At 42.0% G+C, this 18,429-nt stretch overlaps 1 protein-coding gene across 1 annotated transcript in view; it reads left to right on the forward strand.

The window, feature by feature from the left end:
- Positions 1–18,429, forward strand: part of LOC100017529 (zinc finger protein 420-like) — a 57,492-nt gene that overhangs the window by 14,065 nt on the left and 24,998 nt on the right. The window lies entirely within an intron of this gene.

Raw genomic sequence — 18,429 nt, forward strand, 5'->3', positions numbered from 1 at the left:
TACGAGCGGCAGGGGCCCAGGGGAGCGAGGCGCCCAGGGAGCCGTGCCCAGTGAGGGGCTCCTCCCTCTCTGGACTGCAGAGCCAGTGTTAGATCTCGGACAGAGACAAACGCTAGCAGCGGGGCTGGGCCTTAACAGCAAGGAGCTTCGGATGTTATTAGGCAGACTGAGCTCGACCTCTGTGCAGGAAGAACAAGGCAGTCTACAAACATTTATGAAGCGCCGATTGTATGCCAATCACCGTGCTGAGTGAGGGGATCACCCAGCACAGTTAAGAGTAGGCTTGGTGTGTAGGATGTGAATGATTTGGGATATTTTTGAGGATTTAGGCTAGGCCCCGTTAATATTTGGGGGTGGAAAGCTCAGCAGAGAAGTTGGGGTGAAAAACAGGGAGATCCAATTTGAAAGATGTATAGAGATGAAGCCGTGGTTTGTGGCGATGAGATCCAAGTTGGGCTTGTTTTCTCTGATTGCCAAATATGGAGTATGAAAAGGGGGGGGGGGGAGGCTCCCTTTGACTTACAGCTTCATGCTGTGAGTGCTGAAATCATTAAGAATAATGAGTGAGACAGAAAGTCAAGCATGGGCCAGATGATACAGTCATCTGGGAAGGCAATGGCGGAAACCAGAGTAGTTAAAAGGTTGCTTATGCTGCTAATCGATTTCTTTCATAAAAGTCCAATTATTACCCACCTTTCCAAAGGGCTTTGTCTTGGAGTGTGGGAAAGGCTTTAGAGAAAAACATAATTGTTTAACTTTTTTAGTTTTACTAAAAAGAATTATATGCTTCCACATGTGAGGACTTTCAGTTATCCCTGATGAAAAGGATAAGTCGAGTAGAAAAAGGACAAATATAGGAGGTCAGGGGAACATACAAAGGTAAATGTGTTTGAGCAAACAAGAGATAGTACTGTGTGAAGGAAATTATTGAGGGGACTTTGAGAGGATAAAAGTCTAAAACTGCTGACTCCCTGGGATCTGCAAGAAAGCCAACAGTCAAGGTGGGGACCGATAGGCAGGAGGCAGGCTGAAGTCCCCTGGGCAGCCCAAGCAAAGGAGAAAGGGGACAGTTGGCTCAGGAGGTGTGCAGTGTGAGAGTCAGTGGGTGGGGAGAAAGTTAGATAAACTAAGGCAAAACCAGATTTTGGTCTCTGGCTTTCAGAATGAAGATCGATGAGATGTACTAGTCCAGTGATGGTGAACCTTTTAGTGACCCCTGTGCCACTCCCCACCCCACCCCCAGACTGCCTGCCCATGCCATGCCCCAAACTGCATGCTCTGCCCCGTGAATGTGTGCAGTGCTTCATGTACCCCTCCCAGGCTGCAGGCTGGCCAAGCCAGGGTAGAACTCCACAGTAAAGGTGGAAGGAGGTTCCGGAGGCTGGAGTGCCCCATACCATCTCCTTGCATTTAGAGGACGGGCCAGACTGGGTTGCTGGCTGGCCAAGCCAGGGTCAAGCTTTGCCTCAATGGTAGAGAGAGGATAGAGTGCCCCACCCCTTGCTTTTGGGGGGCAGGACTGGGCCATGAAGCCAAGGCCAAACTCTGCCTGGAGAGAGGCTCAAGTACCCCAAACCCTGTGTTCAGGGGTGGGGCCAGGTTCCTGGCAGGCCAAGTTGGAGGTCTGCACATGCCCAAAGAAAGGTCTCGGTGTGCCAACTTTGGCACACATGCCATAGGTTCACCACCAGAGCACTAGGCAGTGCTGTGAGAGATTTAGACCTCAGCAAGCTAAATTGAGTAGCTAGATTAGGGTAAATTCTCTCTAACATCAATCTACCACCAGCCTCTCCCTCTTATTTCTCACCACTTCTTTTGGGTGATTACTAAAGCATTAAATCTACAGCCAGACTCCCCAATTTGTTGTTGTTGTTGTTGTTATAAAACCCTTACCGTATTGATTCCAAGGCAGAAGAGTGGTAAGGGCTAGGCAATGGGGGTTAAGTGACTTGCCCAGGGTCACACAGCTGGGAAGTGTCTGAGGCCAGATTTGAACCTAAGACCTCCCATCTCTAGGTCTGGCTCTCAAACCACTGAGCTACTCAGCTGCCCCCTGTAAGATAATTTTTAGTGTTTTGACTTAAAATCTAAATAAGTGGTCGCCATGGGATATTCCCAAATATAAAAAATACCCGTCAGCTGGGGATTTATGGAGATTTTAATTAATAAAGAGAGAAGGAATTAAGGGAGAGAGAGAGAATTTATTTAAACTTCTCTGGCTCAGGCTGAGCCAAGCAGTTGTTAAAGGCCTAGGCCAAAGTGGCTTCCCTGAGCCTAAGGGAGGGGGGGGGGGGTCAGTCTTATCACTCACCACAAGACCGTCTCCAAGCAAGCTCTAGTCCTCCACTGAATCTCCTGAACTGAGTTCAGAATCTAACTCAATTCACCTCCAAACTGACTTCTGAACTGTTCCTTAGCCTCCTTTTAAAAGAGACTTTTCTCTTATGTCATCCCCCTTAAATTTTCACATCTACCCTTTTTTCCAGGACTGCCCATTCTTAGTTCTCACCTTCTTTGGTTCTGCCCATTCTTAGTTCTCACCTTCTTTGGTTCTCACCTTCTCTGGTTAGGTTATATCTTCTGAGTACTTCACCCCTCTTTGTTAAGCTTGTGTTTTGTAAGTTACTTGATCTTTTTGTGATTAATTTAAACTTTATAGGTACTTAACACCTTTTTGTATTAGATCTAAAAATAGACCTATCTTAAGGTTCTAGCTTTACTATAAAGTATGAGTTAGGGACCTTCATTGTTCAATCAGGAGTTTACAACTTTATCTTCCCCTAAGGCATTGTCTAAGTATGGGTGGAGTAATGTAAATTTCCCAATACATTCCTGATTCTTGTTAGACCAAGTATCTCCATTGTTACAATAAGGGAATAGCCAAACCAAATCTTCTAAGGTACAGTCTGAGTAGTTTTTAAGATTCACACCCCTCAGATTCCCTAAATTTTAACAGTGCCAGGATGAAGTGTTTATATTCCACTAGAGAGAAATGATGCAAGCGTCCCTTCAAAACTCTAAGGTTATAAACATAATCTAAAACTTAAATAAAACAGGCTGCGGATGAATTTGTTGTTTGGGGTCATCTTAAAAGTAAAGAAAGGCAGAAGAAAATGAATATTGAAGAAAGAGGAAGGAAGAGTAGGGAGGTGCTTATGTTATCAGTTCACAAATAAAGACTATACAAACAAGGAAGAAGGGATGGGGAAGTGAGCAAAACCAAGGAATATATAGCAACACTATAAAGACACAGAGCTTTGAAAGACAAGACCTGATCAATGCAATGACCAACTATAATTCCAGGGAACTGATGATAAACTATATTACTTACCTCCTGACAGAACTTAAGATGTAGAATAAACATATACTGAACATGGAATCTGTTTCATTTAATTTGTTCTTATTTTTTCCCATTGGAGACAGTTGGAAAGGATAGAAAAATAATTGAATGTTTACATTAGTATTAAGATAAGGTTCTTAGCACAAAAGGAAACCTCCTATTTTGCATCTCCAATATCTCCAGCATCAGTAGGTTTCTCAAGATAGGTAACTTACACACTTTTATGATCAGGACATCATAAACAAAGTATACTTATGCTTATGCCCCAGACTCAAAGGCATCTCATGTCCTCTGGATTATCCCTCTGTCCTTATTGCTCATCCCCCTCCCCATCTTTCCAAGTCATGTGGCCATGAATTTATTCATGAGTTTTACCCGGAAAGGAGGTTTTGGCAAACCCTTGCTTAATCCAGCCATTGTTGCTATCTCAAATGAATCCCCTTGAAGTAGGCATCTGTATTGCTTCCCCTTGCCTATCATACCTGTGTGTAATGATTTACTTCCTCACATCCATCACGAATCCATGTGTACTGATTTTCCTAATAAATACTTCAGCTAGAGCAGCAGCCAGCAGCGGCTGCTTCAAACACCAGACTGCCTATTCATTTCCTGTGTGGTCCATGCTGAAGCTGACCCTCTTCAGGTATTTTACCCTGCCCCCTTTTATGATTATAATAGTATTAGCCTTTATGATTATTTTTATAACACAATCATTAGTTCCTTCAATTAGATTTTTCTCCCTAGGACTCTAAGTCCCAACTTCCTATGTTCTTTCTCATGTTCTGTGCTAATGTAGGGAGGATATAAGTTTTGTGTGGCTCTGCCCCCTCTCTCTCTTCTCTCCTTATCTTGGTTTGTGGAGGTGGGGTGAAGTGAGAGTCAGGAGAGTTTTAATCAGGTTTTATTTCTATTTCTTTTTTCTTCTACTTCAAGTGATTATTAATAAATCTTATAAAATATGATACTTCGAGTTATTGGATATTGATTTAAATCTCATAATAGTAAAATAATATCATTTGCTTCATATGAATTATAAATATTAGCTAAGAAAAATACAATTTAGGGTGTTGTCAAATCTTGTTCACATCTTGACCTTAAGCCTATAACCCAAGAGTTTCCACTTAGCCTACCACACCTCCTTTTTTTTATATAACAAGATAGACAGGCACCCAACTGCTGACTCCTAGCATTCCATAATAATTGTCAGCAGAAAAACAATTAGCCCCCAACCTCTTACTGCAGAGACCCTGGAAAGGTCAGCTATGATAATAAACATAAATTACCACTCATAGTGATTTGTTTTACACTTTCTAGCTTAATCAGCACTTGTGGTATTAAGGACTGCCCATTTGTTGACTATATTTGCTGTCACTGTGTCATCAGATCTTTTTTGGCATAAAAAGGCTATCTCTTATGGCTCAGAGTCTCTGGTCTTGACCTTGACCAGGGTTTGGCTTTACTGGGAGTTTTGGGCATCTCTCTCAATAAACCTATTTAACTTGGGAGTTTTTGCATTGGTGTGATAAATCTTTGCTCCATTTTGCTGACCCCAACATGATCTATAGGAAATCCTGTACCATGGTGGGGTTCCTTCCTCCAAAAAAGGTTTTCTTTCAGGGTACCCACATGGGGGTTTTTCCTTCCAGCCCCTTCTTGAAGGAGAGATCCACAAGCAAGGATTATTTGTGGGTTTGAACCAAATTCCAAGCTTGGTAAGTATTCTATTCTTCAGTGGCTTTTCAAACTGCAGATTGAAAACCCACTCAAACCTTTCTTTCCTGATTTTAAATAAGATTATCTGTTTATCTGAAATATGCCATAGTTTCTGAGTCTTTATTTAGATCTTGCTTCAATAAGATTTACTTCAGCTTTTTTCTCCTATGAAGTTTATTTTTGAAGCTGAGCAAGAATTGAATATTTTCTAAAAAGAAACTAAATTTATTTTTTTCAGGAAGAAGTCTTTGGAGTCAGTTAGTGTTCCTAGCCAAAGTAGAGTTGATCCAGTTTGCATAAGCTGGCTAATTTGGTTCTCCAAAAGGAGAGAATGGTTTTGGTCTGACCTGAGTGCTTAGTCAGGTCTGGACTGGCTCTCCTTTCTCCAGGTTTTTCACTAGGCATAGGTTAGGGACTCTCCATCGGAAGAACTAACTTACCAGTAGATAAAGGAATGGAGAGAAATGAAGATAATTGGTGTAAGACTCCAAGTAACATTTGGCCTTTGTATTCTAGACAAATTAAAATCCTTTCTAAGAATGATTAACAAAACATGGGAACAGTTTAAAAAATCAGAGTAGATATTTTAGAGAACACAGATTAAAAATGAGATTTCCCTTTTGATTCCTTCCTATTTTGAGCTAGAGGGTGAGCAGTGCAAGGAAAGAAATGAGGGACAGAGACCAGTTCCAGACCCTGCTCTCCCTTTAACAAATAACTCCCAGCTACAAGCTCAGGAAAGCCTAACCAACAACAAAAAAGTGCCCCTAATACAAGTTAGTTTAGTTTAAGTTTAGTTAAGAGATGCTAGAGATAACCTAATTAGGGAAATGGAACTTTTCTCATGTAATAGTTAAAAATGGTGTGTGGCTGCCAATTAGGATAATTAAATATTGAATTGTGAGGCTGTTAGTAGCTTTTAACAATTTAATTAAAATAGAGATATAGTTAAAAGAGGAAATGTAGGAAGGAGGTAGAAAATGTTGCCTAGTTAAAATACCCTAAGTGCTGATCTGATGGGATCCAACTCACCACCAACAAAGGTTCCCTCAGGTCTCAATCTCCAGCCAGAAGTTGAGGTAGTTTCTTTATCAAGAATCTCACCAGCTGAGGAGAATGTCTCTAGCCCAGGAGCTCAGCCGTCCAAAATAGAGTCTGCTGCCCAAAAGTCTCCAATGTACAGAAGATTGAGCCACTGAAGACCTTCTAAGCCACCAAAAGCAAGCTGCCCAAGGCAGTATCCCACCACAGAAGATGCTGAGGGCTCCCTGGGTTCCTCTTATATGCAGTTTTTCCCACTCATCAGCTCTCCCACTCACATCTCAGGAACCAGGCATAGTTTCTGGCACTGCCCAGAGGGCAGTGCCTGTGGGATCCACCTCTTGTCTCTGAGGATGTGAACTTTTATCAAAAGAATCTTTGACGAAGTTAAGAAGGAGGGGAATTCCAAGTTCTTGATTGATTAAGTCAAAAAGAAACAAAGGGAGGTGGATTCCAATCTCACACTTAGATAGACTAGAGAATTATAGCAAGTTCCAAGAGACTAAAGAAGAGAAAGATGAGACCCCTATAAATTTGATGATAAATTAGAACCCTCTAACCTAAGAGATTCTAGGAAACAGCCATTACCAAATGTATGCCACCAAATGTCCCAAGATCTCAAATTCAGGAAGACAATGTACTGTTTCTACTGTGAAAAAGGGAACATTTTGCTAAGGAGGGTAGGAAGAAACAAAGAGATATGGCAAGAAGAAATTTTGGGAACAGGCAAGGAGTAAAATCAGGACAGGAATAAGGCTGGATATGGGAATTGGAGTGCTGGCTTCAACATGACTATGGGAGAGAAAGGCAGAGAATTTGGGACCTGAAACTTCTACTGAGATCCTTGCCCCTACTCTACCTGCTCATCTCTCTTATCTAGCATGATTCTATTGATACTGAGGTCTCTCTGTCTGCTCTGTTTTCATTGAGAATTATTATTTATTGTGCGCCAGACATGATACTGTCAATTTGCCTGATGAAAATTTGTTAACTTCATTGTTCAATAATTTATTAAGTGAATATTGAAGTGAGGATTTGTCTCTTGCATTATTAACCCAGGATAAAAATCTCTCAATACCTGATTTCTTGTCTAATGAGGTTTGGACAAGCTATTGCCACCAAATGAGAAGAACCATCATCTATGCCTCAATATCTAGTTGTCCTAATGGCAAGCTCATTCATGATTATTCAGTCACTGTTATGACTGCTATTCCCTGTGATATCAATTTTTTTTATTGATTTGTATGCTGCCTTCCATTATATCTTTATCAAACCCCAATATGTTTGCATTTACCTGACAAAACCACCAGTATCATAAACTCTCCACAAGATAAAGCTCTGTAAAAGGACTTACCAATTGCCATTTTCAAAGTTTCTGCCTTGATCTAGACCTTCCCCAGCCACTCCATTTGATTCAGGAACTCTCTCAGTGGGGACAAAAGATATCTAAAACAGTGGAAAAAGGGCTTTTCCCCAAAAGGAAATGTAAGCCATCACAGGACTAGTTGGTGCCCAGGGCCAGGAAACGGGTGCGTGCTATATACCAGGGGCAGTTGGCTATTGGTAGTGGTTCCAATCTTTTGAGAGACTGTGAACCCATTTCACTGGGCTCACTAAGGCTTCTCTTGTGAAAGCACTCATGATGACTCCCAGCCTGAGGGTTTCCCTCTAAGCCTAGCAGCCACCCCATGTAGGCTTACTTAAGTCTTTATTTTGGGAAAAGACTTGATTGAACTTGACAGCTCACAGATGTGTCCCCTCTCAATCCTGAGTTATGTGACAAGGAAATCACTTTAAAAGACTGATATATATGAATTTAAGGTCGCCAAGGAATTCAGCTATGTAATTCCTAAATGAAAACTCAAGTCAGCAGTCAACCTTTTATGGAGTTTAATTACAAATAGGAGGAAGAAAGGTAGAGAGAGAGATATATATAAAATAGGGCCAGAGGGAGAATTTCAGGCCATTTTAAATGGGTCTCAGTGCATAATTTGCCAATCATACTCTTAAGTTTTTTGTTCATTCTTTCCTATTATTTGGAGTGGAGACAAAGCTGAAAAAGGTTAATTAATATCAACAAAATCAATACAATCTAAGAAGAACCATCTTATTGGGAAGTTCCTTGGGCACCCTCCTGAAGGGCACCTCTCTGAGGGTTATTAGCGCCTCGAGTATTTTTTGGACGAGCGCCATTTCTCATATATTGTTGTTGAGTATTATCATTTTCTTCATTTGGAGCATTGTCATTATTTTCCCAATTTCTATTTCTATAATTCTGGTTTCTAAAGTTCTTATTTCTATATTCATTATAGTTATTTCCATAGTCATTATTATAATTTCTAGAATTCTGGTTTCTATAACCATTATCATCATTTCTATAGTTATTATTTCTAAAGCTATTATTAAACTGTGTACTCCTTCCAATCATCTTAAGAAAGGTTCTACATTCCATCATTTTGTGGCCCTTCTTCTCACAGAAGTGGCAAGTAATGGATTGATAATTGGATTTCTGGAGAGGGGCAATTGTCGTTGGTTCATTATCATGCCCACTTTCTAATTTAGTTATCCTATCTATTAAATATCTCATTTTTTTCTTCATTTCCTCCATGTCATCATTATTTTCTTCCTCCTTTTCTTTGTTTCCCTTTAAAACATATATAGCTGTTTTTTGCAATTCTTCAAGGTCCATATCTGACCATCTTGGGCATTGTGTTCTAAAATAATTCTTAATTGCTTTGCAAGAGTTATTTACAAAGATCTTTCTAACTTGTCTTAAGCTACTCTCTTTAGTTAGGTCCCAATCTAAGTATCTGTCCCCAAACTCAATTATTCTATCCATAAATCTGGAGGGTGTTTCTTCTTCCTTTTGCTTAATTTTTTCAAGTTCCATCCACTTATCTGTACTGTCTGCACATTCCTTCATTGCCGTGAGGATGGCCTCTCTACAACGGTATAGTTGTAGATAATCCTCAGGATTGTTATAGTCCCATTTGGGATCCTGAGATGGCCAATGTGCTGCATTAAGCCCCCGGGTTTTGTTGACATGAGCAATTATTTTATTTTTTTCACGTTCACTTAAAAAAGCCTGTAGTAAGTTCTCAACGTCCTTGTAAGATGGATTATACTGAAAAAATATGTCTCCCATCTTTTTTGCTACTAGAAAAGGATCTTGTTCATATGTGGGGATATTTCGTGTAAATTCATTTATTTCTTGGGGAGTAAACGGTACCCTATGTCTTAAAGTCACCACATCCCCATTCCATCCTATTTCAGGTACTTCTCTTAGAGGAAACAGGCCTCTAGTTGAATTTTGTACCTGTGGGTCAGTTTGACAAGGACAGGTTTCTTTAGGAGGACAAGATCTCCTTTGCGTTGAATTTGGTTTTCTGTAGGAGAGGGAACATGAGAAACTGGGATTGCAGGGGAAGGGTTTTGGGGATTAAATTCAGTCAAGATTTGCACTGCACGAGAGAAGCAGTCTGTTAACTGGGCTATAGGGAAGGTGTTTTCCATCTCTATTTCAGGGAAGGAAATTTCCTCATTCAAAGGTTCAGAAACAGGTCTGTTTCTGGTAGAGTGGGTGTTTTCCAATTGATCCTGTAAGAAACATTTTAGATCTTCTAATTGGGCTTGCATTTTATCCTCAATTTTTTTCTATTTTATCCTCAATATTTTCTCTTTTATCCTCAATATTTTCTCTTTTATCCTCAATATTTTCTATTTTATCCTCAATATTTTTTATTTTAGCATCTCTAAATATAGTATTGAGGAGTAAAAAAATGACAGTACCTATTAATATAAAAATTTGGAGGTATCCTGCATTATCTCAATGCCCCTAATTCTTCAGCTGCCATATAAATGTCAAAGAATGTAGTACTCATTTTTATATATATATTTTGTAATGATTTCTTTAACAGTCTTCACAAAACACATGGGGAGCAGGGCAAAGCAACAAACTTTCCACAGGGTTTTTTTTTTCCTAATCTAGGAAGTTGTTCCTTAAGGGAAAGGATATTTAGAAACAGCTCTTCCAGCCAGGACTTTAGGGTCCTGTTGCTGAGATTTAAAACAGCTGTTTTCTATCTAACTATATAACTATATAACACAGCTGGGAAGTATCTGAGGTCCGATTTGAACCCAGGACCTTCTGTCTCTAGGCCTGGCTCTCAATCCACTGAGCTACCCAGCTGTCCCTTAAGATTAAAGGGAAGAAAAAGAAAAACTGCTGGTTCCAATTTAACTTAAGGAGAAAAGAGAAGAGAGAAAAAGTTTTTTTATACTCACGTGTTCTAGCAGCTGTGTCTTTAAGCCAAGTTTGCTGTTAAAAGGGACTAAGTAGTGAGAAGGTAGAGTAAAAAAGGCAAGGAATTTCAGAAGTTTATTGAGAGAATTCTTTAGACTCCCGTGTGGTCAGCCACAATGTGACAAGGAAATCACTTTAAAAGACTGATATATATTAATTTAAGGTCACCAAGGAATTCAGCTATGTAATTCCTAAATGAAAACTCAAGTCAGCAGTCAACCTTTTATGGAGTTTAATTACAAACAGGAGGAAGAAAGGGAGAGAGAGAGAGAGAGAGAGAGAGAGAGAGAGAGAGAGAGAGAGAGAGAGAGAGAGAGAGAGAGAGAGAGAGAGAGAGAGAGAGAGAGAGAGGGAGAGGGAGAGGGAGAGGGAGAGGGAGAAAGGGGAGAGAAGGGAATAGGGCTTAAATACCCCCTCTGTTTAGGCTGGGCCAAAAGGCCCAAGCCTTTAGATAGCTGAGGCAAAGAAAAGAGATCAGTCCCTATCACTCACATGACCAAAATGGAGAAACAGTCTCAGGGGCCTCCACCTCCAGCCTCCTTCAGAGCAAGCTTCTCAGAGCACAACCTCTCAGAGCAAAACCTCTCCAACCAACCTCTCAGTCCTCAGACCCAGCTATCTTTAAGGAAACCATCTCAGTTCCCTCCCCTCAGTTCTCACATCTACCAATCACTGCCCATGTCTTCCCTGTGCCAATGATGGCTCTAGCTTAACCCAGGACCGCCCAGAGGTCTGCCCCTTTGCACATGTCTGTTGAAGGTCATATTCTCAAATAATTAAATCTTGATCCTTTGCTGCAGCCCTTCCTAAATCCTTTTACTCTGAGTAGGGTGGAGATTGTATTTTCCAAGACCTGGTTCTGTCATTCCAAGTATCTCTATTGTATTAATTCTAAAATCAATCATGACTCAAAGAAATTCCTGTTCTATGCTTAAGCATAGGTCAAAGCCCTTTCCATTGTTCAGCAAAAGGTTTCTGACCTAAAGTAATCTTAAGAAGGGAGGAGGAGGAACCTCCCATGCCAATGGGGTTCACATTCCAATACACTATCAGTAGGAAATTTTTCAAGTATGAAATTTCCCAATGGTGAAATTTCCAACATTTATAAGTCTAAGAAATTTTAAGGTTTACAATTAGAAGAGGGGAAGGGGTGCAGGAGTTGCTGTGATCTTTGTGGTCCAGCCTCTCATGCCTAATCTAATGGCCCACACAGCTCTCCACCAAGAAAGAGAACTGGTTCAGTTTACAGCCAAAGAAGGCCCTGCTTAGGCAAAGAAAGCAGCTTGACATGCTGCCAATGACATTGAGGCAGGAGGTGGAAAAGGCATATGGCCAATCATCACCCATGGAGACATCAATGAAGATAAAGAAGACAAAGGACACCACAGTAAAATGCAAAGCAGATTTCAGGGGTCTGGAAAGGCAAGCGTTTTCCTTCTACAATTGTTATCACCAAGCCCACCTGGTAATTCCTGCCAGAGGTTATTATGCAGACAGTTGCAGTCACAATAAGACAGGTATGGGTGGCTACTGGGATCCCAATTAGCTTTTAGTGTAATGTTAGGATATCTAGAATGTATGGCTTGTTAATATGCATTAAAAGGGTTGTATATGAGGGTCACCCTCTCGTGTGTATTTTGTTTGAGTTTTTACATGTCAATTTTATAAATTGCTTGTTATGCAAATTGATTTTATAAATTTGTTATAAATTGGATATTTGTAATATTGCTTAGTTATTCTTGATAAATTAACCAGAGGAGGGATGCTCTTCTTAAAGGTAAAAACTTAATGCTGAAATTTGGGACTTTTACATGTAGGTAACCTGAAATATGATTGGAAATAAAGACTAAAGGGACTAAGCAAGTAGAAGAAGGTAAGAGAAGTGTAGAATGAGCAAAATTAGTCTCATACCAATGGGCTTTGGGACTTGGGTTATATACATGTAAATGTCACTACACTCAAACATCTGAGGACAGCATCAAGGGAAGTCTTTTTAATGTATTCAGAATAATCACTATTTGGGGGGTTTGAATTAGAGGCTTCTATCAATTTTTTGACTTTTGTATACCTTTCCTTTGTTCTTAGGAATTCCAATAAAGCCTGATGAATAGATAAGGGAGGCAGAGGCTCCTCTTGCTATCTGTGTGACTGCCTACCATCACCCAGGAGATGGGGAGGTTTTAAGAGTTTTGAGGGTCCACCACCCAATTGACTATTTACTGATTAGAAAAGTCTTAGGATGTCCAAGGGAGGGGCTGAATAATGAGCTCCCCAGAGTACTTGGGGATTTTTATTAGAGAAAGAGTTATCCAACCAAATTAATTATAGAGAACAGGAAAAAGAACCTTGTTACCTGAAATCGAATTTCTGCTATGTAAAAGCTTGCCTTTCTTTTTAAGCATGTAATCATTTATCACTGGTCAGTCTTTTCACTTGGACCTGACTCTTTATGCCTGCATTTGGAGTTTTCTTGGCAAAGATCCTGGAATGGTCAGTCATTTCCTTCTCCAGATCATTTTACAGATGAGGAACTGAGGCAAATAAAGTTAAGTGACTTGCCCAAGGCCACACAGCTAGTAAGTGTCTGAGGCCATATTTGAATCCAGGAAGATGAGTCTTCCTGACTCCAGATCTGGCACTCTATCCACTGTGCCAATACAATAATATTGAACATATAACTTTCAACCAGTGAACAAGATTTGTTGCTGGGGATACAAGTACAAAGAATTAAACAATCCCTACCCTTAAATTCTAATAGGGAAGATGAGACCATAGAAAATATATCCAGCTTAAAATAAACACACACATGTACAAAATAGATGAGAACATGATTTGTTTTGGGAGAGACGGCACAAGCAACTGAGGCCAAGAGGAAAGACTTCACAGAGAAGAGGGTACCTGATCCAATAGGGTTGGTATTGCTAGAACTTTTTGAGGGTCCGGCCCATTACATTTTATTTTATTTTATTTTTGAAGACCAATTGTGATTTATTTTGGAGCTGATGGAAATGATAGATCCATTGTATCATGTGTTGGATCATCCTTCTGGATAATAAGCTCCTTAAAGGAAGGGACCACATTTTTATTAATCTTCACATAGATTTTAGGGCTTAGCAAGGTGTCTTACACATAGTAGGTACTCAATAAATGTTGAATATTAAACAAGGTCTGTTGCATTTGAAACACTCCAAGGAGGCTGGGAATCCCCTTTTTCCTCTTCTGTAAAATGAGAATAATAATAGCAGCCACTTACCTGGGCGGTTGTGAGGTTCAAGTAAGAATAGAATTCTAAAGCACTTAGCACAGTGCCAGCCTTACAGTGAGTGCCAGATAACTGTTCTGGATTATTATTATTGCTAAGGGGTCCTGTCCAGCAATTTTGCCTTTCTCCTCTTTTGGGTATGAAACAAAAATGCTTCAATGGCCATCTAGATGATAGAAACGGATATAGAGTGCTGGTCCCGGAGACTTGGTGTGACTCTGGGGAAGTCACTCCACTTTTCTCTCCCTCTGTTTCTTTGCTTGTAAAATGGGGATAATAATGGCATCTCCCAGGGCTGTAGGGAGGCTAGGATCAGGTAGCACGTTAAGCACATTGTAAATCTTTATGCATGATATAAATGCCGGCTGTTCCCAATTTTCTTTTTTTGGGGGGGAAGGGGTGCAATCCTATCCCTCTTCTGCTTTTTAAAAGCAAAGCGAAGCCCTTCTAACAAACATACATGGTCCAACAGTTTCCATAAAGCCATGCCATCTGCAGCCTGAACCCAGCTCCTCTCTGCCAGGAGGTAGGCAGCATCACGGGTCCGCCAGAATCGAGGCTGGTTATTTGCCTGGGTCAGTTCTTAGGTCTCTCAAAATTTCTTGTCCTGAGATGCTCCCCTCCCCCTTTGTACAGATGAAGAAACTGAGCCCCAGAGAGGTTCCGTGATCTATCCAAAGTCTCACAGCTTGTCCATCTGGGGCAGAGGCAAAGCCCAAACCAGGTCCACGAGCTCCAGGAGCGCATCCCTCACTCTTCCACCTTCCAGGGCTCCACGCTAGGCTCGAGGCCTGGCTAAGACGCTGACAGCCTGGCCACCAGGGTCAAGTTCCAGAGTCTTAGTTTTCCCCTCTGTATATGGAAGGGGGTGAGCTTTGATCGATGACCTCCCTCGGGGAGTAATCAAGACCCCTCTTCCGGTCAGTTCTAGCCTTGTCCCTAGCCCAAGCAGGCCCCTCCCCCTTTCCTTTCGCTAGAGTGGAGCCCGAAGCATTCTGGTACTCGTAGTCTCGAAGTTGTGTCTGCGCAAGCGCAGTCCGCACACAGGCAGGCCTTCCGGGGTTTTGTCGTGGGGCGGCTCCGAGGGGACGAGTGTGACCACGGTTCCCCTCCCCAGTGAAACCGTGTATGTAAGGGGCGTTGGGGGGAGGGGCTCTGTGAAACCTCTGATGGGGGAGGGAGCAGGGGGAGGGGCTCTGCCGGGCTCTAGAGGTAGGAGAGGGGAATTGGGGGAGGGGCTCTGTGGGGACTGCGGTGGGGAGAGAATGGAGGAGGGGCTCTGTTGGGTCAGAAGTGGGGGTGTGGGGACAGACCCCCCCGAATCTGTGGGGGAGGGGACTGTCCAGGAGCTGGAAACTGAGGTTGCACTGGGGCCCTCCAGAAGGCTGGGGACCAGAACTAAGGGGAACTGAAAGGGTTAATGAGGTCATTCTTTTTAGCTCCTTGCGGGAAAAGGGAAAGACCAAAGGAAGACCAGGATGAGAGTTGAGGGAGATGCCCCTCTCTAAAGCTGGAGAAACATCTCACGGGGAGGTGGGCCCCGATTTAATAGGGAGATAGGAAGGAACCCCCTCTTTCCCCCTCCCCTCCCTCCCCCAGCGCTTTCCTTGCCATATGGCTTCCATGTAATGCACATATGTCCAACGACCCAGTAGATGCTCCTGCAGTCAGGAAGATCTAAGTTCAAATCCAGCCTCAGACTCATACTAGCTGTATGACCCTGGGCTAGTCTTTCTGCCTGTCTGCCTCAGTTTCCTCAACTGTAAAATGAAGATGGTAATTAATGCCCCTACTTACTAGAATTGTTGCAATGGTTCCTTACATAACATCTGCAAAGTGCTTTGTAAACCTTCCAGTGCTGTGTACATGCTGGCCTTCATTATTATTATTGTATCATTTGTTCGCATCTCCTCCCATTGAATGTGGGCTCCTTGAAGGCAGGGACCCACTGGCATGGGCTAGGTGCTTACTATGCCTTTGTTGACCCGCTCACAGCCAGCACAGCTCATACCCAATTCAAGCCGGCTTTCTATCCTTTATTTGGAAGATCTTGCAGATATTGGGCAGCCCCTGCCCCAGATCCTTGGAAGTTTGCAAAGAACAAAGAATCCTGCCAGGTGGCGTTTAAATGTAGATCTTTGCAGAGCATCTGACACGTTGCCCTGCCCCTCTGGTGAGATAGATGGAGAGACGTTGGATGTCATTTCTGAGCTGGTGAAGCCCAAGAGTCTGGTCTGGCTAACGATGGAGAGTAAATTGGAAAGGTCTACTCTCCTAGAGTGCCCCAGGGCTACACAGGCTTAGGGAGGTGATGTTCCTCTCTGGGATGCTGGATCCTGGCCTGACTACATCTGAACTGCATTCAGAGATTGCAGAGTTGGAAGGAACCTCCGACATCAGGGAGTCTTGTCTTTACGGGATCCAGAACGTTTCAGAGTTCTCAGAGGCCACATGGTTCAAACTTCCCTTGCCCTATCTGATGGCCTCTAAATCGGAGCCAACAAATGGGCATCAAGCCTTTGTTTGAAGGCATTGAATGAAGGGGGAGCCAGGATCTCCCACCCTCTGAAGCAACCCATTCCATTTTTTTTTTAAACTTTTACCTTCCGTCTTGGAGTCAATACTGGGTATTGGCTCCAAGGCAGAAGAGTGGTAAGGGCTAGGCAATGGGGGTCAAGTGACTTGCCCAGGGTCACACAGCCGGGAAGTGTCTGAGGCCAGATTTGAACCTAGGACCTTCCGTCTCTAGGCCTGGCTCTCAATCCACTGAGCTACCCAGCTGCCCCCTCCATTCCACTTTTGAGAAGTTCTAATACTTTGTTTTTCCTCACATGAAACTTAAAAAAAATTTTTTTTTTGCAACTTCTACCCATTATTCCTGGTCTTCCTGGAGTCAGAGGAACACATTTGACGATTATTATTTGGTCTCCTGCACACTGTAATAATTAAAATAGTTGGTTGTCATAAACTGTAGTGATTAAAATAGTGGAAGACTTAAATTGTAGTATCTAAAAGAGTGGATGAGTAAATTGTGACCGCAGAAAACATGTTTTCACTGCAGTGTTTTGTTTTTAAATCAATATATAAGGTGGTCGCCAGGGAAAAAAATCCCAATTATTCAATAAACCTAAGTCAGCTGGGTTTTATAGAGATTTTAATTAATTACAATGAGGAATTAAAGAAAAAGAGAGAGAGAGAGAAAGGAAATAATGAGAAAAGGGCTATACCAGCCGAGGCCGGCATGAGCCAGCCTCGGAAGAGAGGGATCAGTCAGTATTTTATCACTCACCACAAGATCTGTCCAAGCAAGGATTCAGAGGGACAGAGTCTCGTCAGAGGGAGTTCCAGCCAGAGTCAGCCTCCCTCAGACTGTCTTCAACAGACTGTCTTCAACAGACTGTCCTCCAAAGCTTCCTTTAGGAGACTGTCCTCTCCTTATAAAGAGAATTTTCTCCTATGTCACCTCCCCTAAGTTCTCCCATCTACCAATCACAGTAGACGTTTTCCAAAGGACAGACCATTCTGAATTCACACCTAAGAAGACTTAATCCTTTGAGTAATTCACACCTGAGTAGACTAGAATCTCTGAGTAAGTTCTCACCTCTTTGCTCCTTGTAAGTTCACAAGTTGCCTGACCCTTATAGGTACTTAGCACCCTTTTGTATTAGTCCTAAAATAGGCACAGCTTAAGAACTTTTGCCTTACTATAAGTATGGGTTTAAGTACTTTTCATTGTTCAGCAAAGAGTTTACAACTTTATCTTCCCCTAAGGCATGCTTAAGGATGGTGAAGTAGAGTTCTCACATTCCTGATCAAGTACCTTCACTACCCAAATGGGGAGTGGTCCCAATGGGGAATGGTCTTAACCCAACCTTATGAAGTAGGGTCTGGGAATCTTTAAAGTTCACAACACACACCCCAGCCCCCTCATCCATGTGTCATATGGCATGAATTCAAGATCATTCACTATGCTGCTGGCCTTTTTCCAGAACTCTCCACACTGTCAATGTTTTTTTTGTAAAATTATGGTCTCTAGAACTTGATACAGTGCTCTGATGAGAGCAGAGTGAGAATATAGCTCACTGGGCTTCTGATGACTCCCAAGATTGCATTAGATTTGTGTTAGATTTTGCCTTAGATCTTGGCTTTCCTTTCACCACTGGCTTAGAGTAAGCTTGAAGCTCACAAAATTCTATCGTTTCCCCTCCGATAGACCACCACTATCCAGTCTCACCACCCCAATTGTGTACCTCTGAAGTCAAGTTTTAAACCTAGGAGTAAGACTTGACACATCCCAATGAACATCTCGTGACATTTATCCCAATCCTTAGTCTGTCCAAATTTATCACCCAACATATTAGTGATTCTTCTCAACTTTTTAAAAAATAGCTTCAAAGTTGATGAAGATGCCATCTCTGCCCAAGACACTGATTAAAATGGTAAGCAGCATGGAGACAAGCGCAGATTGCTCAGGCTCTCTGTTTTTCCATATCGATATCAGTCCACCCAGTTGTGTTTCTGCACAGCCTCCATCTCTCCATCCTTACCACAAGAATAGAGTACGATACCATTTAAAAAGTGCTTTGCTAAAATCTAGGTGCACCCTGACAGCTGGCCCAGTGTGGATTTGACTCAGTGAGAGCTCCCACAGGATCACGATACCTGATACCAATACCCAATGCCTGATGAATGAGATTGGGCTTGATAACCTTTTAGGACATGAGCCAGTTTTGATAATGCTAATAAAAATGGATATTTCTATAGTACTTG

Source organism: Monodelphis domestica, chromosome 4, assembly GCF_027887165.1.
Source record: "Monodelphis domestica isolate mMonDom1 chromosome 4, mMonDom1.pri, whole genome shotgun sequence".
Classification (NCBI taxonomy): domain Eukaryota; kingdom Metazoa; phylum Chordata; class Mammalia; order Didelphimorphia; family Didelphidae; genus Monodelphis; species Monodelphis domestica.